A 23,379-nucleotide genomic window follows, 5' to 3' on the forward strand; every position below is an offset into this window, starting at 1 on the left:
CATGGCATAATACATTAAGGATACAAGATTGAACAAAACAGGGCTTCAGGGTTGCAAAATACTATTTCTGACAGTAGAGTAACACAATTTCACAATACTTTAAGTGTCTCAAATGGCAAAGACAGCTAGGAGACCAGAGGCCGGGAAAGAAAGGTTAAAAAGCTGTACTTCTGGCTAGATGGTTCTTAGTTCGTCCTTTTTTTTTTTTTTTTTGTAGTCAACCTCCATTAGCCAAGAGAGTCCCTGACCTTTCCAAATTAGAAAGAAACCGCCACATATGTACCCTCAGTACTGATTTGGCATTATTGACTCAGGGTTGATCATTAATGGTTTCCCTTCCCTTCTAGCTGGTTCTGGGACCATTCCTTTTCTTTTTTCCCAGAATAAAGTGGTCATCAATGTTATGAAACAAAAGGAGAATCTGATAACTCTGCTCACGTCTTGAAGAAAGAACCTTCTGAAGGTGGGTGACACAAAGAAAAAACTACTTACAGGTCACCTCAATACAACTCACTAGAAGCTGTCAGCTGACCAAATACTGTGAAATGGACCTTTTCCCATCAGAACTGAACCCAGGAACTTCACAGTGGACAGGATGCTCAAGGGCAGTCCCTCAGGTAGCCAGAGCAGGACTTTTCACTTTCAATGCCAGCAACTTCCAGTTTTACATCAGTGAAGTTTGATATGGACTCAAACCATCTCAGGGCCCATGAGGAACAACTGAAATAGGAAATCTTTGACTTTGGGCTGGAGCAATTGCACAGCAGGTATTTGCCTTGCATGCGGCCTACCCGGGTTCGATTCCCAGCATCCCATATGGTCCCTCAAGCACCACCAGGAGTAATTCCTGAGTGCAGAGCCAGGAGTAAGCCCTGAGCATCGCTGACTGTACTAAAAAAAAATCTCTGACTTTGTACTATTGGACTCAACAACACACCACAGAAACAGAAATCAAGAGAGAGATGGATTTTCCAATCTGTCCATTTCTGTTCTCATCCCAAATCTGTTGAAAATTCTACCTGCAAAGCTATCTGGGGGGATACATATTCCATTTTTAAGAAATAACAGCCATGTGATAGGAACAGGGTTCGGGCTGACATTGTTCCTTGAGTTCTTATAACTATTTCTGTTCTCTATGGAAAAACAGGTCCGTGTACTCTCTTCCTTTACTAGCAAGATTAGGAACCCAAATATTTGAAAAATATGTCAGTTGGATTGACAGTAAAATGCAATCAACTTTCTATCCGATTTTAAAACTTGGTAATGTCTTTTCCTAAGTGGGAAATGATGTCACCCAGAGTTCCTTGAACACAATCAATTCTTGTGACTTACAGACCTACTTATCTTAGAAACTGGTAAGCGTGCTAATTGTTAAAACCTACAACAATGAACATAGTACAACCATGGACAAGAACAAGCCATCTGGTTCACCTAGCAGTACCGGGCCTCAGCAGTGGTGGGGGTGGAGGGTATTGTATTGATCTCTACTCCCTGCTGAATAGAACAGGGGTCCTCACATTGGTTGAGGGGAAGCAGCCAACAATGCCCCCAGCTCCTTTTTTTTGAAACACCAGCCCCCTATCTAGGGAGTTCAACCTTTCAGAGAGAAAATCGTTTCTCTCTACAGTAGGGTTGGAAATTCCTGAAATTTACAGAGACATGGAGGGGAGCCTGATAGTGGCATTCATTCACTTCATCTTTAGGAATTTTAAAATTTTTTTTTAAAGAAAAAAACTCTGCAAGCAGCATCTTTAAATTCACTTACTGCCATTTCTTTTCCATAAGGAAAAAACCCAAGCTGTGTGTCTATTCCAAGTAAGCAAAGGATGATCGTTCTGTTTCTACAGCAAATCATTATGCTTGATGTGCTCTCTGGACCCAGATTTTGTGAGCCAATCTCTTAACAGCTACCACCCACCAGGGCAAAGAGGCCAAATTTGAGTCAGTTAAATAATGTAATACTGCAAGTGCTTAGAAAACATGAGATAAGGTTTGGAAGGCAAGTGACATGTAGCCCTGGTCATGATTAAAAAACACTTTGGGGAACTTTAATTTCTGGTTCAAAAGGAAAAACAAGCACTCATTGGTCTTGCCATCTTTCCCAGACAATGCGGGGAACAAAATCCCCTAATTGTGTGCACAGGGGGGGAAGTTGACAACGGAAGGGGAAGCTTACAGAAGTGGGGGAAGGGGAGCAGAGAAGATCAACAGTCTCTAGTTTATTAGGAAAAGAAAGAAATTTCCAGAATTTACAAACACCCACGTTGTTCATTCCAAAGAGAGCTCTCGATTTGAAGGGTTCACCCAAGACTCCTCCTCTTTACAGTATATACAATGGAAGACTTTGATTTCCTTTTCTTGCAATTTTGCTTCCATTCAATTGCCAATTTTAAGCTGACACTTGAAAATACCCATTAGAATATATCCTTCTTCCATTTCATTAACATGGCCTATCGCCTTACAGGAAAAATACAAAATTAAGATTAATTCTTGTAAGGATCTCAGCTCAACATCAGGGCTATATTACAAGAGATAGTATCAGCAAATATAACTATACAATTGAGAACCATCTATGGCACTATGATTCTTATTATATTATTTTTTTCTGAATTACAATCTTAAAACAAGGATCGTACCCTAGTCTACTCTTCTCTGTTTGTTTAACCTTGTTTTAAGCATTCGCTCCACACTTTACAACAGACCATTGTATACCTCAGTTCCACATCCAAAACAAAAGATGTGCTGTAAGAAAAAGTTACATTTTAATTTAAAAAAATTACACATATAAATCAAAAACCTATGTTAAATATTTAATACTCTCTCCACCCATCATGAGCAGTTTTTTTTTGTATGAAATAATTTACAACGCTGTTTTGTCGAACACAGTTTACAGTTTCAGCAGCAGATGAAATGGATCTTGTGAACGCAAGGAGAGTAAACCCATTCTCTCGTGGTGTGGTGCTGGACACAAAAGTTCGTGTGGCCGGCTAAGTCCCTTTAAGGTTGACGATGAAGTAAAAGCAGACTCATTGTTCTGGTATCACAGTGCTTTGTTTTTTTTCTTGGCACAATATAGAACGTGCAGTTCAGTCAAGGAACTCCTGAGGATTGTGGAAAGTAAACAAACTGAAATGGATGCAGCGTACCATCTACTGAGGAGGAAGATGTGAGGTCCTGGTTGTGAATCACGAAATAGAGTCTGGGTACCCATGAGTGAAAGGAGGGTTTGCTGAGGTCATTTAGGTCTTCATTCTGAAAAGGAAAACGAAAGACTTCATCACCACAGGCATTTCAAAAATGCACGTTCACTTTTCAGGGTTTCTGTTTAAGAAGGGCTCGGTAGGAGCTAAGCGGGAGTCACAAACAGTGCCGTGTCCTTCATAGAAACTGGTGACCTGCATGGAACTTTTCATGTTTTGCTTTCAAAAGGGAAGAGTTGAAAGCCATCACCAACTCCGAGTTGTCAATATTAAATCAGCAAACAAATCGATGTGAGTGGGAGAGGTCAGGGGATTAGCAACACAAGAACACAAAATGCTTTGATGTGTTCGTGAAGGCAACGCAACTGTACATTATCATGCTCGTGACAGACCAGCCAGGAGAGATCGCTGAGCAGGGCACAGGCTGGCGAGGCTTCATCTCCTCTTGGCTCAGACCCAAATGCGGGTTTCAGAATTTGCAGTTGTGTTATGTTACCTTACCAAATCTGAAATCAGTTTTCTTAATGCGACACTGTTTGACACGTGGATTTTGGGATGCCAAAGGAAGCCCACGCTCACAGGTCTAGTTAATCATTTAAACAGAAAGAGCTGAACGAATTCGGATTTCGATCTATGGAAATAAATCATGCCAGCAGAAAAACAACATTCCTTCTACACACTTCAAGAAGACAAACCTCAAAGGGTATCATTCATTCCCCCACAGGAAGGAGACAGCAGTTTCATCTCATCAAGCCTCCTTTGCTCTAGAGTATTACACTAGACAGCCCTAATTTTCCGTGCACTCTGAAGTTCCTGACAGTTACCAGTATTTATAGAATCTCCTGAACAGTGCGTGGTGTGGTGTAACTCATCAATAAATATGTATTCAAGGAGTAAATGGCTGTTGCAAGAAGCACTCTGGAGAAGAGCATGTGAATTCTGCTCCTGACTCTGCTTTCTTGAAATTCTTGCAGGAAGGGGAAGCTCGGAGCAGAAACAGAATGCAAAGTCGAAAACTTTTCATTAACACCTGAATCCCATGATAAACACACAGGCAATAAATAAATAAATAAATAAATAAATAAATAAAAGGCTCCAAAGGAGCCTCACAGGAGAGGGAAGGAATCCTTTTGGCTAGGAGTATCAGAGAAGCACCGTGGTGACACACTTGGCTGGCTCTGGAAGAAAAGGAATGATCTAGGGCTGTGGAAATGATGTGTGTGGCTTCAGGTTCGCATCGGAAAAGCTTACCACCAGGGCTGGCACACAGAGAGTTCTCACTAAGCAGGCCCTGAATGTCGGAGAAAAAAGCACACTCCCCACTGGGGGCATCTGAGATAAGCCATATGGAACGAGGGGACAGTAAGGGGCGGTGAAGAAACGTGGCTTGGGTGGAGAAAATGGGGAATCTGAAAAGGGTCAAAGTTAAGCGTACAAGTGTAGGGTGCAAAATGTCTTTACTAGGTAATGGGACAGGGACATGGTTTGTGATACAGTCAGGATGAAGTTGACACCTGTGGCTGACCGAGACAGAGATGACTATGAGTTTACACCCCCTAGATGTTATCCCCAGCGGAAACTTCCGGTTTCCTTCCTCTTTTCTGAAGATCCTGCCTGGGAACAGGCAGGCCATTGAGTATTTCTATAATTGCTTTGGGTAATCTGAACATTTTTTCTTACCAAAAGAGAAGATCTCAGTTTCTGTGATTTGTTTACGATACTAGCGCCGCCCCCTAAAAGACAGTTTGTAAACATGCTATTTTGTTTTTCAAACTTAGAAATAAAGACTTGCGGGGTTGGAGCAATAGCACAGTGGGTAGGGCGTTTGCCTGGCACGCGGCCGACCCGGGTTCGATTCCCAGCATCCCATATGGTTCCCTGAGCACCGCCAGGAGTGATTCCTGAGTGCAAAGCCAGGAGTAACCCCTGAGCATCGCCAGGTGTGACCCAAAAAGAAAAAAAAAATAGACTTGCTATGGAGATACCAATGCGAAAACCACCAGATGCAAAATCCCTGTGGCCTTCTCTCGAACTGCCAGAGAAGCGGGGTTTCCTCGGTGTGGTTTGTCCAATGGAAAGCAGAATGCAAAGTAGATAACTCTTCACTAAGGCCTGCATCCCAGAATAAAGACAAAGGCAAGGGGCTGGAGCGATAGCACAGAGAGTAGAGCGTTTGCCTTGCAGCCGGCTGACGCGGGTTTGATTCCCAGCATTACTATGGTCCTCTGAGCACCGCCAGGAGTAATTCCTGAGTGCAGAGCCAGGAGTAGTAACCCCTGTGCATCGCCGAGTGTGACCCAAAAAGCAAATAAATAAATAAATAAATAGAAACAAACACAAAAATGAGAGAGGAGGAATCCTTTCAGGCTGGGGGGCATCAGAGAAGCACTGTGTCCTTTTGAAACCCCGAGAAGGATTTTTTCTTGCTTGTTTTCTCCTCCTAGTCTCTCCTCGACCCCTGCCCAGGTTTCTGTCCCGGCTGGGCCAGTACTGGCCGCCTCTCCAGATCCGGCGCTGGGCCGCACACGAGGGAGGACGGGCCATTCTTTATCAAAGGGCTCGGAACAAACAAAGCCACTGCCAAATAGGAGAACAGGGGAAGGCAAAGGGCACAGGCCATGCTCTTCATCTTACACCTGGCTCCCTTCCAGGACTGCTGAAAGAACCGCTCGGCACAGGAACAAACTGGATCCAACCTGCCTGGTGCAGAGGGGTGGACACCCAGAGCCTGAGGAGGCCAAAAGAGAGTATGGCTTCATCCGATGCTGCAATCCATGGCGCAGGGCCACTCTGCCACCATCCCTAGAACTTTCCGCCAGGAGCCCCGTGGAAAGGGCCAGAAACACCAGGCTCTAGGTGCCCTGCTGCTTTCTCTGCAGGGTCTTCGGGTGTCCCTGCCTGCTCAGGGCCCCGAAGCATACGTACATCCTGACCCAATCAGCATGCTGGGCCAGATATGCTACCAAACGGTGCCATCCCTGATGCCCTGCAGGAAGTGGGAGGTCACGGGGGCAGAGGGTCAGGAAGAGGCGGCAAGAACAGACAAACCTAAAGGCAACGTCTCGAGCTGACATCTGTTTGTTTTTATCGCCCCTCCCATCTTTATTGAGGTGCTGACTGACTGACAATAGTGTCAAAACCAGTTCACGCGTACGGCAATCCAACCCCACACCCACCACTGGAGTGTCTGTTTCCTTCCACCCATGTCTCAAAGGCCCCCTTCGAACCCACCCACCTCCGCCCTCCCAATCCATTAGTTTTGTCTGAGGGTGTGCGCCTGAGGGTATGCACACACACTGGCAGCTATGGGCCAATGATGTGGGTATTTAACACATATGCCTCTGTGAGAATTTTTCTCTGGAGCCACCTTGGCGTCCACCTGCTCATTCAATCATGCTGCCATTGTGAGAGTAATTTTTTGGAATAACTCCTCAAGTTTTCACTTTTTTTTTTTTTGCAACTGCCTTTTGAACCTTTGGGATATATATATATATATATAATATTTATATATATGATATTTATATATATATTTTTAAATTTATTTGGGGGTCACACCCAGTGATATGGGCTGGAGTGATAGCACAGCAGGTAGGACGTTTGCCTTACGTGCTGCCAACCGGGCCGACCCGGGTTCGATTCCTCCACCCCTCTTGGAGAGCCCAGCAAGCTACCAAGAGTATCTCGTCTGCACGGCAAAGCCTGGCAAGCTCCCTGTGACGTATTCAATACACCACACACAGTAACAAGTGTCACAATGGAGACATTACTGGGCCTGCTCGAGCAAATCGATGAACAACAGGAGGACAGTGCTACAGTGCTACCCAGTGATATGATGCTCTGTGGTTACTCCTGCCTCTGCACTCAGGAATTACTCCTGACAGTGCTATATGGGATGCTGGCGATTGACCTCAGGTTGGCCATGTGCAAGGTAAATACCCTACCTGCTATACTATCACTCAGACCCAGAGCATATTCTTTAAATGGTCACTAGAGCAGCCACTCTTGGACCTTTGAGGGCACATTGGATCTTTGGAGACAGTCAAAAAGCCTTGCGAGCCAAATATGGTGAATAAAGGGGCTGATTAAGTTGGTAATAGTTCAGTGCCCAGGGAGGCATGATCTACAGCAAGAGATAGGCATTCTCTACAGAACTAAAGTTCCAAAATCAGCACCTGATGATGGCACTGCTGACTTTCCTTGAAAAGGGACCTCCCATAACACTATAGGCTGACTCAAACTCGGTACTGAGGCTCAATTGGCCAGTCTCTCTGCTTCTACATGCTTTCCCCTCAAAAAGGAGTGAGCTTAACCAAAGAAAGCTGAACATGTACATCATGGATTTTAAAATTTAGAAATAGATGGGTCTGCTTAAAAAAAAAAGAAAAAAAAGAAAAAAAAAGAAAAGAAAAGCCATATGTACTCGACTCCTGTAGCCATTAGGTATCTACTAAGTGACAAAGGAAAATGTGATGATAAAAGTCTATAATAGGCACTGAAATAGGCATGGGTGTGGTATGTTTTATGCCCTGTACAAATTACAAGCCCAACGGACTCAGAGCAAGGCGAAGAGGTGAATATCGCTATCATGCTTTATTAATACAAAAGACCCCTTTGTAACGGGCACGCACTGGAAACAAGAAGGCAAAGCATCTCCTTGGAGAAGAGCCGTGCAAATATCAAATTGTAATGTGCCTGTGATCCATTCTCTCTAGTTACATCATTGGGGAATAACTTCTGAACCCAGAAAGAGGATGCACCTGTCGTGAGACTTAATAGCAGGAAATTGCATTTTGACCAAATTTCATCACCATGTCAGCCTCTATTCTATTATTCCATGTGTGTCTTCTCGGAAGATAAAACCTACCTAATCCTTGTTGCCAGTAATGAAAAATGTAATTTTTAAAGCGTTATCAAAGAAGTCAACACTGGAGCAATGCTACTTGTGACCTCTGGACCTCTGGATTATTGCATTATTGCATCGAGAAAGAATTTACATCTTCTGAGGTGATCCACTTAAAGGATGCCTCCTCAGGCTGCAAGACAAAGAAGGCTCCTGTTTCCTTTCATGCTGTGAGGCCTACTGAGGGGTCTTCACCAGGAAGCTGAAAACAGCACGAGGCTGCTATCAGCCTAACATGGAGGGCCTGTAGCTTTTCAGCAAAGCGTTGCAGTCCAACCCACTGACTAAATTTTGATCTTGTATTTAAATGCCTTGCAACAGCCTGTCAATTTGCTGAGTCAACTGAGACACCTTTATAAATATCTTGTTAGAACATGCCTAGCAGTTTCTACTTTTACTAATGGGAGAAAAATATAAGTGACTTGGTTATTGTCACTAAAACACAGCCAGGAAGTCGCTCTTACTCATCCAACCATGCTAGAAAAAAATAAATAAAAAGACATAGTTCTTGAATGGAGATCATTGTTTGAAATAGTGTGGATTCATCTAAGAAAATGCAGATAAACGCCACAAGAAGAAATGTATCAAAATCGCCTTTTAAAAAAAATTCACTTAAGCAGCTATGGCTTCGAAGAGTTCGACTTTTGAAAATGTATGAAGTACAGGAAGATGACAAGAAAGCATAAATATTACTGGTGATTTCTGTCATCCAGAAAAATAAAATCCACTATTTTAGAACCATCACTCAGCTGTGGTTCTAATTTCATCAACGACATAAAGAATTTAGATTTTTTAAAATTCTGCACTGAATGTGAAAAATGTATAAGCAGGACAAGAAAGTCCTGCTTCAATCACAGAGCTTTTCCATTCTGAAAAAAAAAATCTATCACCAAAAAATATTTAAAATGTTAATCAACTTTGGTCTCAAATAGTGCTGGGGGGTGGGGGAGTCCAGACGTGACTTCCGGTGATACTCAGATAACTGGCCAAATTTTTCAATGCCTGGACCTGGCAACTCAGTGCTATTCCAGCCCAGTGATGCTGGGGCCTCCAGGCCTCCAGCAGGAGGTGTTGGGGTTGCAAGCGTGTAGGGAAATCAGGGAAACCAGGTCCCCATGCATGCAAAGTGTTTGCCCCTAATCCCTCAGTTGGCTTTCCTCACTTTTTAAAAAACCTTCTCAGTATACAATCCCCTTCCCACCCCCAATTCACTGATTAAGGGGTGACATCTGACCATCTGAACACATACAGGAAAGTCTTTGACTTTCTGACTTTGGTTTCTAACAGTGGAAGTCCTTTTGAGAATGGCACGGGCGAAACACTGAGGAGAATGAGAAGAGCCCTCTGGACTAGGTGGAAGGAGATCTCTGGGGGGAAGCAGCGAGGCAGAGGGGTGTGCATGGCTCTGGACACTGAAGATGGCACCTGGAACATCCATCTCTATGGTCTTCCCGGCTCTGCTGGTTTGTTCCTCCCAGCAATATTCCGGTACATGCCACTATTCTGAGCAAATACACTTCACTGATACTGACCCCATAAGTTCCTGGAACTCTTTGTTCAGATCAGACGGAGATTTCTAGAATGCTTAGATAAGAATAAAATCCCTTATAAAACACTGCAAAAGTATTTTGTTTGCAAGCATCCCTGAAATCTGGTAAAAGTGTCAAGTAAATGTTTTTTTAAGACTATTAGTGTTACATGTACTTCTAGTTCTGATCGTGTGTCAATGTCCCTTGTGCTAATATTTTCACATCATGCCTCCCAGATAGATAAATGAGGCTACTGAACCATTGCATGGACAAAGAAACCCTTAGAAAAAGAACTATTAGATCTCCCAATTTAGGACTTATGTTCTGTGGTATTGATAAGAGGCTGCCATTAGGCTGGAAATAGCTTAGATGACCAGCTCTTAGCTATGATCATCACCAAAGAGGGAGGAAAGAAAAGTGAGAGTTTCAGGACAGGGAGAGTCTCTTTACTCTTTGCCACATAGGTACAACTAGGATGGCTCTGTGTGTGTGTGTGTGTGTGTGTGTGTGTGTGTGTGTGTGTGTCTGTGTCTAGGAAAAGACACAGGAACATAATAAAAAGGCAACCTTCATTTTAAAGTTTTCAGACCTTAAACACCATCACCCCCTATACCCCCTCACCCCCCACCACACACACACACACACACACACACACACACACGTTAAGTATTAACTAAAGAACTCAAGTTAGAGGTAAGAAAGAGCAAGATGTTCCCTACTTTATGATGAAAGGAGAAAGTCCCTTCAGCTACAGAAAGGAAACCAGCATCTTTTTAAAATAGGTTGGAATGGGGCCGGAGAGACTGGGTTGCTTGGTCTTAAATGGCAAAGGGTAACCATTCAGCCAAACCAGCGTTTTCATGGAGCTGCTGAAATAGCACTTTAGCCTGGTGCGAGTCACAGGGGAGAGCAGGGGGGAAAATAACACGGTCCGCCGCCAGCCCTTCCAGGGCACTGCACTGCCAAAGGAGACTGCTGGACAGCCAGGTCAGTGGGGGGAAGCCAATTCCTCTCTGGTGCTGGTGGGAGACCGGGCGGCACTGGGGACTTGAGAAGACCACCAGGGAAGAGAAGCACACAGAGACGGCGACTCAGGAGGGACCCCCCACACCCCCTCCTAGCCCATGGCAGAAAGCAGAGGTCTGGAAGCTTCTCAAGATGGTCTGGGAGTAGAGGACAAAGAAAAAATCAGCCAGTCCTCCACGATTCAAGCATCTGATCCATAAGGTTGTCTACAGGAAATTGGAGTGAATGTTGGAAAAAAAAACAAAACCTATTGATTCAAAAGAACAATCACTCCACTCCTCACTTGCTTCGGAAGGAGGAACAGGATGAGAAAGCAGAGAAGGTAGGATAGCAAAGCTTAAGATGTCAGCAGCTCTCACCCCAGTGGAAATCAAAATCTCTCCAAAGTCTCCAATCTCTCTACAACCAGAAAAATATGTCCCCCTCCCATACTGGAAAGTCAAGAGAGAGAAGTTTAAAACAAAAGTTAATACTCTAGGGATGGAGGAGAGGTAGTCCAGGAGTTAAGACACTTACTCTCCTTACATGTGGCTGACCCCAGTTCCACCCCTAGCCCTACAGATGGTCTGCTGAGCACAGAGCCAGGAGTGAGTTCTGAGCACCCTTGCCAGGGACCCCACCCCTGCCAGAATCAATACAGCAGTCCACATGCGCACCCCACAGAGCCAACTGCCCCAAGACCTGAAAGTGTGAGGCCATCCTCCCCCACCTGAAAAGGAAGACAGAGAGGTGAGCTGGAGAGAGCGGTCTCCCATCACACTGTTCCCTCAGAGCAGAAAGATATGTCCGTTCTGAGGGCTGTCGTGTAATTTGACTCATTGTTTTCATCTAAGTTTCAGAACACAGGACATAGCTTGTATTGGTCCCACGTAGAAACAAACCATCAGACTTCCCTTAGAATTACAGCTCCTTCTACAATAGGATAGCAAAACTGTTGGTAATAGCATGTCTGTAATTAGGCAGAGGGGAATCAAGTATATTTAGTCCAAGGGGATTAAACCCTTCTTTTTTCTGAGAAGCACTGTGTGTGTGGGTGTGTCTGTGTGTGTGAATGTGTGTCTTCCACCCTCTCCCTGGAGTTGCATCATGAACTGTTTCAAGAAAGCAAGCACCTGACTTTACATTTGAGTCATTGTCCAAAGACCCAACTGTTTCTTATCAAACATCAGCCTTTCCCTAAGACCCCAGGAACCCAAGAACGGACGAACAGGCCTTCTGCGTGCGCAGCAGGCAGAGGGAGGGATCCTAACACCGCTGACATCATTTTTGGCATTCAGAGAAAAGGGAAAACCTGTGTTTAATCTATTTCCTGCTCACCACAAGCTTAGCCGGAGTCCCCGATAATATGGGCTGTGGTTGACTTTATGGAAGAACTCAGTAATGCAAGAAAAATGTATTAAACTGAACCAGCATCTTTCAAAGGAACCACAAGGCACAGCAATGATGGGGCCCTGATCCCCAGGCAGTGGATGTCTGGGGTTCTTACGGTGACCCAGCAGAAGGCAAGGCCACTCCCAACTGTTCCTAACAAGGTCAAGCTCAGCAGCAGACATGTGCTCTACACGTCTAAGGATTTATTATGAAAAATCACCAAGGCTAAATCCTTTGCCTTCTTCCTTGTTTTGAAAAGGCTAGAGGGACATGTTGGGAAGAATTTAATTCTGGACTCTGAAGCTCTTCTTTCTTTTTTGTCTCCTGTTAAAAGAATCTAAATATTGATAATAAAAATAAAAAGGCTCTTGGAGATTTTGGTTGTTCGTTTGCTTTGAAGCCACACCAGGTAGTGCTCAGGGCTTACATCTGGCTTCGCAATTAGGGATCACTCCTGGTGGAGCTCAGGGGAATCCCATGTGGCACCGGGGATGAAGCTGCATCAATTGCATGAAAGGCAAACACCCTGTCTGCTGGACGTTTTGTTGCTCATTTGCTTTGGTTTATGAGATCCAACTCTCTGAAACCAATCGCTACTGGTCTTAACTAGAAAAGCACCTGGCAGCATTTTTCAAATGCATTCAATGCACAATTCTTTTCATTGAAGAAGGCAAATCATACAGATTTCTGGATTAGGAGAAGAGTTTTCACTTTATGTGTGTGTGTGTGTGTGTGTGTGTGTGTGTGTGTGTGTGTGTTGTGGCTATACCTGACAGTGCTCAGGGACTATTCCTGGCTCTGTGCTCAAGGAATCAGTCCTGGCAGAGCTTAGGGGACCATACGTGGTACTGGGATTTGAACTGGGCTCTATGTTATGCACGGCAAGGAGTGCCTTACTCCTGTGACATCTGTCCAGATCCTAATATTTACTGAAGTTTTGTTTCATTTGTTTGGGGGAGGGGTTTCTGTGGCCATATCTGGCAGTACTCAGGAGTCATTTCTGACAGTGCTCAGGGAATGCTATGGGGCGTCAGGGATTGAATTAGGGCCAGCTCCCTGCAAGGCAACTTAACCCCTTAACCCCTCTACTATCTCCCCATACCCAGAGAACAAGTTTTAAACAAAACTCAGGGTCAGGAAGGATGGGAAATGGACCTGTTGATCCTAGACCACTGGAGGCCAGAAGTAAAAGCTCAGTTTACTTGAGTGTTAAAGATGGCCTCTCCTATGCCTGTAATAAAGTCTTGTAACAAATGTACTAATTCTCATGAGATCCCACCACTTTAGATATCGGTGAGTAACCTGAATGTAATTTTGAATTGTGGAAAGGAATTTAGGAAGTTCAACTCAAGAAAAGTTATTTGAAGAATGAAGGTGGAAATTAAACAAGACTCATCAGTTTGAACTCAAAACCCATTTCCAAGCTAACACGAACTGTGGCTGACTTGATGGGAAAGCTTGACGGTAGGGGGTCTTCTCCTGCAGCATTATCTCTTCTTTGCTGATGGTTCCTCTGGGATTCTGGGCAAGTTTCTAACTCTCAGAAACTCAATGTTTTCATGTGCAGCGTAGGCCATTTTATAAATAAAATGAATCACAAAAAAAAACCTTAGCATGGTTCTTGGCATATTGTAATTCCTCAAACATTTAAAGAGAAAGTTGGGATACAGTTATCAACGTTCAGCAGCTACCTTGGACTCCTAGCTCTGTACTCAGGGGTCAGTCAAGGTGGTGCTTTGGGAACCGCACGGGATGCTAAGGATTGAACTGGGGTCAGCCAGTAGGCAAGGTAAACTCCTTACCTGTAGATCTGCCCAGCCCCAAACATTCTTACTGATAATTAGCCTTATCTGGAAACCCTTGGACCTTCTCCTGACACTTGAAAACACAGCAGCCAAAAGCACCACAGGGGAACAAGCAAGCAAGACTGAATCCACAGCGACATGCCAAGGACCAAGGCTGAAGCCAAGATTAGGTGTACCTTGGGGAGAGAGATCGCGACTCAGAGCAGAGGTGGTTTCGGGACAATGCCAGAAGAAAAAGGTTAATAGTATAGTCGTCACACTAAAAGCATGACCTACGATCTGATTCTAGACCTGTCCAGTGACACAGGGAACAGCATGAGTTAAACACTAGGACAGACAGTATTAGCATATCTCTGAGTGCATCCGAAACAAAGGCTATCCAGAGCCACACACGGAAGGCCGCTTTTATTGCTTTCTCAGAAGAAATTAGAAGCTTGAAGTCCACCCCCCCCACCACCACCACACACACACACACACACCACTTGCCCCCTCTTTGTCGAAGTTGGCTAAGGAAAGACTTCCAGGGCTCCATGAAAGAATCTGCAAAGAATTCTCATGAATAGGCTGAAATGGGAGATTCCCTCACACTCTCTCCCCAGACATGTTTATCATTGTTGGGGGCGGGGCGGACTGGCTTTTATTTTCTGAACTCTTCCCCTGCCCCCACCCCTCATCTGAAGAACTGAACCTGAGTATGGCAGACCCACTTGCTGCAACTGCTGTCAGAAGCACCATCTAATCGTTGGTAGCTGAGAGAAGGAGAAGAGGGTGGGAACCGGAGGAGATAATCTACAGTAATTGATAATGTACACAGGGCTGGCACCGTGGCGGCCTTTGAAGTCAACCCGGGTGCCGATTCATAACTGCTAACTTTTAACTCCTCTCTCGTCGCCCTCACGGCCAGCCCGGTTCCCCCAGTTGACAAAGAAGGGTTGACCTTCCACCCACTGACCCACAAGCTCCGGGGCCTTCACTTTCATCTCCCGGCCTCACTTCCCCTGGCCGGGCTCCTGGGCCTCTCTCACTGCTCTCTCTCTCTTATCTGACATCTCAGCCTGGTTCTTTTGAATGTGGAGTGAAAAAAAACTGCAACGTTCCCTACAGGCCTGCTGGCATAAACTGCATCACATTGGGGGATGTAGCAGGCTGTCGGAAGGACGGGAAGAGCTTTGTGTCAAATTCATTCTGAATCCTCAACCAAGTGCTGACCGGCCTTTCAAAACTGGCTCTTTCAGAAGCCTCTCCTGACGAGACCTGGGGGCTCTGAAGGGAGTCTCCAGGCCCACTGCAGAGGCAGGCAGCAGTCCCTGAATGTGCTACAAGCATCTGGTAGGAGACGAGGAACACCACTCACCGGCCTGCAAACGGACAAGCTTCCCAGGCACAGGCAGCCTCTGGCAAAGGTCACTGGCAAAGGTCATCGGTGCTGGGACCCGGGAACTCTGTCCCAGAGTGGCTGTCTGGCTGGAGAAGCCTCAGGGTTGCCCTGAGCACTGGGCATCACTGTCTCTGCATCCAGAGAGGAGTCTCAGGGAAGCGTTTAAATGTCTGTCCTTCACACCAGGGTGTTCGGAGTCCACTGATTGGTTGCCCAGTGCTCAGAGCCCCTCTGGGTGATCAGATTTTAGCTCCTCCGACATACAGGAGGATACAACTGTGCCTCCAGGAGAGCCAGCCGGGTGTGCTAGGAAAGGAACGACATCACTCTCACTTTTGCCCCCTCCCCCTCCTCTGCCTCATCTGCCCTCTCCTGTGGTCTGGGACAACCCACTGGCCCCTGCGCTATCCCCGTCAGCCACAGAGAGTGGAGAGAATGCCTGGTCATGAGGTCAGGGGCGAAGCACAGAGGGCAGACAGAGGGCACGGCAAACACGCAGAACCTTCCTCATGTGACTTGGGAGGATTTTTAGCTGTGCCCGGTGTCCTTCCAATATCTGGTTGATTTGGAAAAGAAAAAAATAAAAGACTCCGAGGCTTATAACCATTCTGTCCCAGAAGTTGCTCACTTTCAGTAATAAACCTGCTCACTCGGCTCAGAAGCTGCTCGGAAGTCAGAATATCATTTTCTAGTAACTTTTCCACCTTATGAAAGAAATACCCATCTTCCCAAAAAGAAAAAAAATATATATATATATATAAGAATTCAATACACAAGAATACAACAAATACTTTTCAGATCTGGCTCTCCTAAAGTTAAAGAAAAAATAAGAAATATGAAACAAAATAAAACAAAGATATGTAAAGCAGATAGGGTAGTAATATCCTATTTCTTTTCTCTTTTGGAGTGGAGGTGATTTGGGATCACACCTACTGGCATTTGGGGGCTACTCCTGGTTCTGTGCTCAGGGGTTGTTCCTAGCAGTGTTCAGTGAACCATGAGACACAAGGGTTTGAACCTTGGCCTCCCTCATGAAAAGCACTGCTCTCTCTTTTTCCTTCTTATTCTCCATCTCCTCCTTCTCTTTAGCTTTTGGGCCACACCCAGTGGTGCTCAGGGCTTACTCCTGCCTCTCTGCTCAGGGATCACTCCTGATGGTATTTTGGGGACCATATTCAATTCTGAGGACCAAATAAGGGGTCAGCCACATGCCTTCATACTATTTCTCCAGCTCATTTCTTATTCGAGTAAGTTAATGTATTTAATGTGCAACGAGCTATGTTAAATGTAAAAAATCTATATGTTTCAGAGATCTCCTTTTTCTGTACATATAATATGCTTGAGATTACAAACTGAAAACCAAATGAAAAACTGATAGGTGGGAAGCAGGACGCCTATACTACCTATCACCAATGAGACTGAAAATTTTGGACATGAGACACTGAACAGAAAAAGACCAAGTTGATATGCAGGTGGTTAAATACAAAGGGTTTTTTGTTTGTTTGTTTTTTAGAGCAAACCCTCAAGTCACGGCATAAAGGACAGGTTCTCCTGAAATGTAGCCACAGACACTGCTATGGTCCTCAAGTGTAGAAAGAAACAATAGCTTCTATTCTTTTTCTTTCTAGACTACAGTCTCAGATGCTGACAAAATGTCTTCAAAAGAAAATCAAAGCACACAATTTCGCCATTACCGGGAAACAGGGACAGGCTATAATTAACGCTACATTAACAGTCCCTCCGTTGAGCTTTGTTTAAATCTACTCAAAAACTGCCTCAAGTTTTCTCCACCACACAGAGTCTCCCATAGACAAGGGCCCACCTTCCGTTTTTTTTTTTTTTTGTTCACAAGGAGGAATACAAGTAGGGAAACGCCCCTATGGAGTCTTGTCCTGAAGCTGTTCCTCTCTTTCCTGCCCTCTGTGTTCTTCTCACTGACAGCAGCGGCAGCACCCCAAGAGGGCCCCAGAACATGGCCCCTTGTCATAACAGGTGGCAAGATTTCTTCTGGGGCCCTACCTAGAACACTATCTCGAGAAGCACATAAAGAGTTTCCTGGAGTCCTTCACACAGAGGTGCCAGGATCGCGACAATAGCCAGCTCCACGCTGATTTTCCATCTGTGGATAAAGAATCAGCTGACCTCTGTGAACAAGTTTGAGGCCTTTGGCTACAGCATGGTTTCCGAGTGCTTCTTTCAGGCATGGACCCAAGAAACAGAAGGAGAAACTGACAACAATTCAATGGAGCAAGTAATCCAAGGGTCCTATCCAAAAACTTAGAGCAATTGCTGAGCACAGAGCCAGGAGTAAGCCCTAAGTACCTCTGGGTATGGTGTAAAAACCAAATAGAGAAAAAAGGGGAGAAATGTAGGATGGCATAGTTCACCAAAATATGCAACTGGATACCAACTTTTGTGTTAGATACCGCCCGCCTGCCTGCCTGCCTGCCTGCCTGCCTGCCTGCCTTCCTTCCTTCCTTCCTTCCTTCCTTCCTTCCTTCCTTCCTTCCTTCCTTCCTTCCTCCCTCCCTCTGCCCTCATCCACTCCCCTTTTTCGTTCTCATTTGTTCCAGGGTCATACCTGCTAGTTCTTGTGCTCTGAGTGGTTCTTGGGATCACACTTGGGGTCTTGTACATGCAAAGCCAGTGTTCCCAACTCCTGAGTCATCCCTGCCTAGAAGTCATTAAAATCCTAATAGCCTGACTATTTAGTAAAGCAAGACTGGTCCTAGGAGAATAAAATCAGGGTGATATGCAGTGTAAGTAAAAGCAAGTTTCCCAATAATAAGTCCTTCAACTACAAAATGCTGATTCCTCTAGGTGAATGGGATAAGTTTATAATAGGAAAAAGAAAGACAACCCCCTTTCCAAGCCTCTAAAGATCACCAATTTAGTACAAATGAAGAACAGACACCAAGCCAGTCCAAGACCATGAGACACCCTTGGTATTAAATGAACAAAAATTCTGCATGTCTCACAACCTCCAAGCTGCTGCCCATAATGCTGGCCTGAGGACCACAAGTTGATGAACAGTTTGAGGCTAAAAGAAAAGCAAAACATGCTGTTTCCTTTACTTTAAAGAATAATCAAAGACCTTCACTGCAGGATTTCAAGGGAGGATGAGTGGAGGTCACCTGCTCTCTACCTCTGTCGCCTGAAACTACAGAAATGCCACTAAGAGAAACAGGGAGGGAGGAATCATTTCCGGATGGGAAAGGTTCTAAAAAAGGGAAAGTGCAAAAGGAGGAGCAGGATCTGATTGCCTCTTGGGCTCTGGAATCAAACAGAGGACGGGGATGAGCATGCACCTGTGAGGAAGGTGAGCAGAGCTATGGTCCCTTCAAGGCTAGGGCTTCCTTTCTGCTAACTGCACAGGCCAATGAGACCGCTGGATGGAGTGGGGGAGTGGAAGAAGTTATCTGACATATTTCCATTTCTGCTAAACCAATGCAGTGGACTCTGATGTCTGCAGATCTTAGAAAAGAGAAGCAAAGGGCCATGTGCATAAGAAGGTATTGGCCGCAATGATGTAAATTCTGACACCTTGCAAATCATCAGACATAAACCATAAAGCCAAAAATGTAGCACAGAAACAGACTAGGGTGGGGTGGCGGGAGGGAAAGTGAGGACATTGTACTCTGGTGGAAGGATGGGTATTGGAACAATGTATGACTGAAACCCAATCATGAACAACTTTGAAACTATGTATCTCGTTGTGATTCAATTAAAATTAAAAAAAACAATTATAGGCATAGATGGGAGCTTATTTCCCAATTTCAATTCTTTCCCAACAGTTAGCTCCCAATTTCCAATGTCTTATGTGTTATTACTTGAGAAGGCCAGTAGTTAGGTAGTAAAAGACATCATGTCTACTCAGAGCTCTTTCTACATAAGACATGAGCAGAATGGACACAGTTAAGTGACAATAACAGTCTATTTGCTGCCTTCCACTTTGAAACACTAAGAGTATTAATATTAACATGCATTCCATTCCCCCCCGTGCATTAATTCATTCTCCACACAATCTTTCCTACAAATGGGGATGGTTTGGGGTGCAGGTTCTTCAGAACGTATGTGCAGAGGAAATAGCACCTTTTATAAGACCATCAGAGGATGCAACAAAGCCATCATGAGGCAAAGGTGTTAAAGTTGGAAAAGACCAAAACTCAGCACAAAAAAAAAAAATGGTCTGTAAGTGCTAATACCTTCTATTCAGGTACACAGAAAGTAGCAAACAGTCATAGTTATGGCCAGGCACACACATCCCTGGAAGCATGACCTTCCTTCTGATTTATCAGGACTCTAGTGGGATAGACTAACAATTCACTTCACCAAGGGCTCCAGATACAACAGGAATGGAAATCACTAGGAAGTCCTTTAAAGTCAGACCTCTGTGTCCAGTAGCAAGTGATTGGCCAGCCTACAAAGTTTATGTTGACCCTTTCCAGCACACCCCAACTTCACTTCCTAGCACTCAGGCAACTGGTCAACCTCGTAAGCTGCCACTGACACCTTGCAAATCATCAGACATAAACCATAATAATACTACAGCCTATAAAGTGGGTTGGTGTAAGAATTAAATGAGATGGAGTCTCCAACACAATGCAAGCACAGTCACCAATAAGGAAACCATGGCAGAGTAAACCCTTTATTCACCCCCCAACCCCCATAGCAAGAAGATACCAGAAACCAACTGAAGGAGACTGGCAGAGAGAGGAAGGAGGAAGGTGCATGACACTGAAGCTACCTGCTCTTGACAGTATTGCCCAGGTATGTGTACAAAAAAGCACCACAAAATTGGCAGTGACACTGAGGTGCTAGAGGTGGTGTATCATCTGATGATAGGTAAGGAAAAAGGGACTACACCAGGTAACATGGTTACGAAGGTTCTTTCTATGTTGTTTTGATGATAGTGCTAACAATTGATTCATTATCAATAACCTATTGTCCGTAACAAGTCTAAAGCACTCTACACATTGGTCACCTGAATTTTTATACTTCATTAGCTAAAAGGTTAACTTCTGTCTAGGCATGGTAAAATCACACCCTACCCCAAATATATCCGACATTTTATTTTCTGAGACTACGGATAAACATCTGTTAAAGGAGCACCCAGTACAAAATTGTTCTTGAGGTTTCTTGCTTTACCTCGCTATATAATTGATCATTGTGTTTCTATGCTCAGTGGCACCTAATAACTTCGTGCCATCTAAGAAAGTATCTATAGGAAAGTCAGATAACCTCACACATTCTCAACTCCATAGGGCTAGATAAAGGGTAATTTCAGTCACAGAGAAAAAGAGCTCTTAGGTTTTTGTGAACAAAGAGCCCTGACATGAGGCAATGACTGAAGCAGGGGTCTACACTCCTTTTGAATGTGTGTCTCCTGGGCCGGGAAGAGATAATACAGCAGGTAGGGTATTTGCCCTGCATGTAGCTGACCTGGGTTCAATCCTATGTGGTTCCCCAAGCCTGCCAAGAGTGAGCCCTAGTACAAAACAGAAATAACCCTGAGTACAGCGGGGTGTGACTCAAAAGACAAAACCAAAAACAAAAGAGAAAATACTGTCTCTTTTTTTTTTTTTGAGTGGGGGAGGGTGTTCCCCAAGTGGTGATCAGGAGGCTCTGGGTCCTGCAGGCAATTCTCAGCCAACTTGTGGTTCCATACAACAGTCTGCTCATGAAGTGCTGTTCAGGTCCTTGGCACGAGGGTCTACCGTGGCAACTCCAGAGGTATACCCCAAAGTCAACCCAGATGTGCTCTCCAGAGGTGCTCTTGGGCCAATAATGCTCCGGGGACCATGTGGCACAGGGGACAGAATGTGGGTCAGGCGCATACCAGGCTCTATACTAGCTCTAGGCTTAGTTCTCTCTATTCAATAAACAGAGAGGAAAAAAAAATCCCTTGATTGTCAATGATAAACTCAATATTGTGACTAAGAAAATGAAGCAGTTTGAGTACTGACTGTACCGTATTTATTGCTGTTTCCAAATTGCATTTGGAACCTCCTCCCTCCAAATATTTCAGTAAATCACTTCTGGGGTGGCTGAGGCTGCAGTGTGTGCATGCCTACACACACACACACACACACACACACACACACACACACGACTTCAGTTTCTACCAACAATATAGCAATGTTTATTATATGCAAGACACCTAATTAGGGGTTTCAATATTCATTAAACTCATTTAATCCATACAACCATATTACTGAGACTTAATCATATTACTACTTCTGTTTCAAAGACAAGAGCATTCAGCTGACCATGGTTCAATTCTCAGCAACACATACTGTCCCTCCAACCCCCACCCCCAAGACCACCGGAAGTGATCCCCGAGCACAGTAGCTCCTGAGCATCTCTGGGTGTGGCGCAATCACCCTGGCCCCCCAAATAATCTGTCACTGTCCTCCTGTTGTTCATCGATTTGCTCGAGTGGGCCCAGTAACGTCTCCATCATGAGACATGTCATTGTGTTTGGCATCTCGAATACGTCATGGGGAGCTTGCCAGGCTTTGCCGTGTGGACGAGATACTCTCGGTAACTTGCTGAGCTCTCCGAGAGGTGTGCAGGAATCGAACCTGGGTTGTCCACGTGCAAGGCAAATGCCCTACCCGCTGTGCTATCACTCCAGCACCCTCAAAATAATAAAAACCAGAAAACTTGAAGTTCTGAAATGCTAAGCAAACTCCTCCCCATCTCCACGCTAAAAGATGGGGGGAACTGGGACGCAAAATCTGTGCTCTGAACCACCAATTTATAGACAGTGCTATAAAAAGCCTGGGTGGAAGGGCTGTCAAGCCCTTCATCTAAATAGAGTGCCCTGGAATATACAAAGTTATTTTTATAAAAGGAAACGGGGGAAGCTTTGTGTTTACAAAGGATAATGAGAAATTACATGGTGAAATGCCATTCTGATAAATCTAACCTAAATCAGCTAAGACAACATTCCACATAATAGGCACCTGAATCTCAGAAATAACCCGCACTGCTATAAAACAGTTTGCGAACGAGATTACCATCACCAAAGCGCTAGCCCGTTCCCTTTGCCCTCCTGCAAAATTGCAAAATAGGAAATTTCTCATTTCTAGAAGCATCGAGACAGTGGCAGACACCACCACTTGCGTGCGACTAATAAATTCTCATTCTTATTCTCTCTCTCTCTCTTTCTCTCTCTCTCTCTCTCTCTCTCTCTCTCTCTCTCTCTCTCTCTCTCTCTCTCTCACACACACACACACACACACGGTGCAGAACTAAAGTGTGAAGCCTGACATACATGAAGCCCCCTCAATGCAAACCCAATTCACTTCCAGATGGGCAGTTCCTCCACCCACTGCTTCTAGGGGCATAATCAAGAGAATGGGATGAAGGGGGGGGGGGGTATTTTTATTCCACAGTCCTTCTATCCTTGATTTAGAAAACTAAAATAAAAACCAGAGAAGAAGCTTTAGACAGCCATCAGCCATACACTATAATAGGTAAAGCAACGTCCTCCGCCCGGAGAAGCCGCCACAGAGGAACAGAAGATTAAAAAGCAAATCATAAACAGCTGCGTCTCCCTCCCAATTGTTTACATTCTTAGACATCCACTTTTTAAAAATATTCCCTCTGTAGATCAAAACACGCTGCACTTGGAAACAGGGGAAAACAATGACGTGAGCTTTAAGATATGCCAGAGTTTACATATAAACAGAGCTGAGTTTCTGCGCATTATTCTAGTTGGCGAGGAGCAGGTTGAAAGGCTTGAGAGTGGAGAGTATAATTAAGAGTGTTAATTATCTGTCTACAGCAAACTCGGAAGCCCGGATGCACCCTTTAAATGTTCTGTCTCGCTGGAGTGTGGGTTCCCTCCTGGGTGACCTGCCACTGATTTGGCAAATCGAAATCATTCCGCTGAAGGGAGCCCTATGTGAAACAGTGCAGTTCTGGAGGGTAACTATTCACTCTCCAACCTCCTGTCCTCCCAACTTTTACTTTTCTTTTTTCTACTAAGAGTCATGCCCACCCCACTGTCCTATCAGTGAGTAGCACTGTAGCACTGTCCTTCCGTTGTTCATCGATTTGCTCAAGCGGGCCTAGTAACGTTTCCAACGTGAGACTTGTTTTTACTATGTTTGGAATATCGAATACACCACGGGGAGGATGCCAGGCTTTGCTGTGTAAGCGA

At 44.8% G+C, this 23,379-nt stretch overlaps 1 protein-coding gene across 1 annotated transcript in view; it reads right to left on the reverse strand.

The window, feature by feature from the left end:
* Positions 1-2,199: 2,199 nt before the first annotated feature.
* Positions 2,200-23,379, reverse strand: part of IRS1 (insulin receptor substrate 1) — a 68,417-nt gene continuing 47,237 nt past the window's right edge. Inside the window, exon 2 of the mRNA XM_056122073.1 lies at positions 2,200-3,252. The gene's annotated coding sequence lies outside the window, so the exon portion shown is untranslated. The remainder of the gene's footprint in view (positions 3,253-23,379) is intronic.

The sequence above is a fragment of the Sorex fumeus genome, unplaced genomic scaffold (genome assembly GCF_029834395.1).
Source record: "Sorex fumeus unplaced genomic scaffold, SorFum_2.1 ptg000005l, whole genome shotgun sequence".
NCBI classification, from domain to species: domain Eukaryota; kingdom Metazoa; phylum Chordata; class Mammalia; order Eulipotyphla; family Soricidae; genus Sorex; species Sorex fumeus.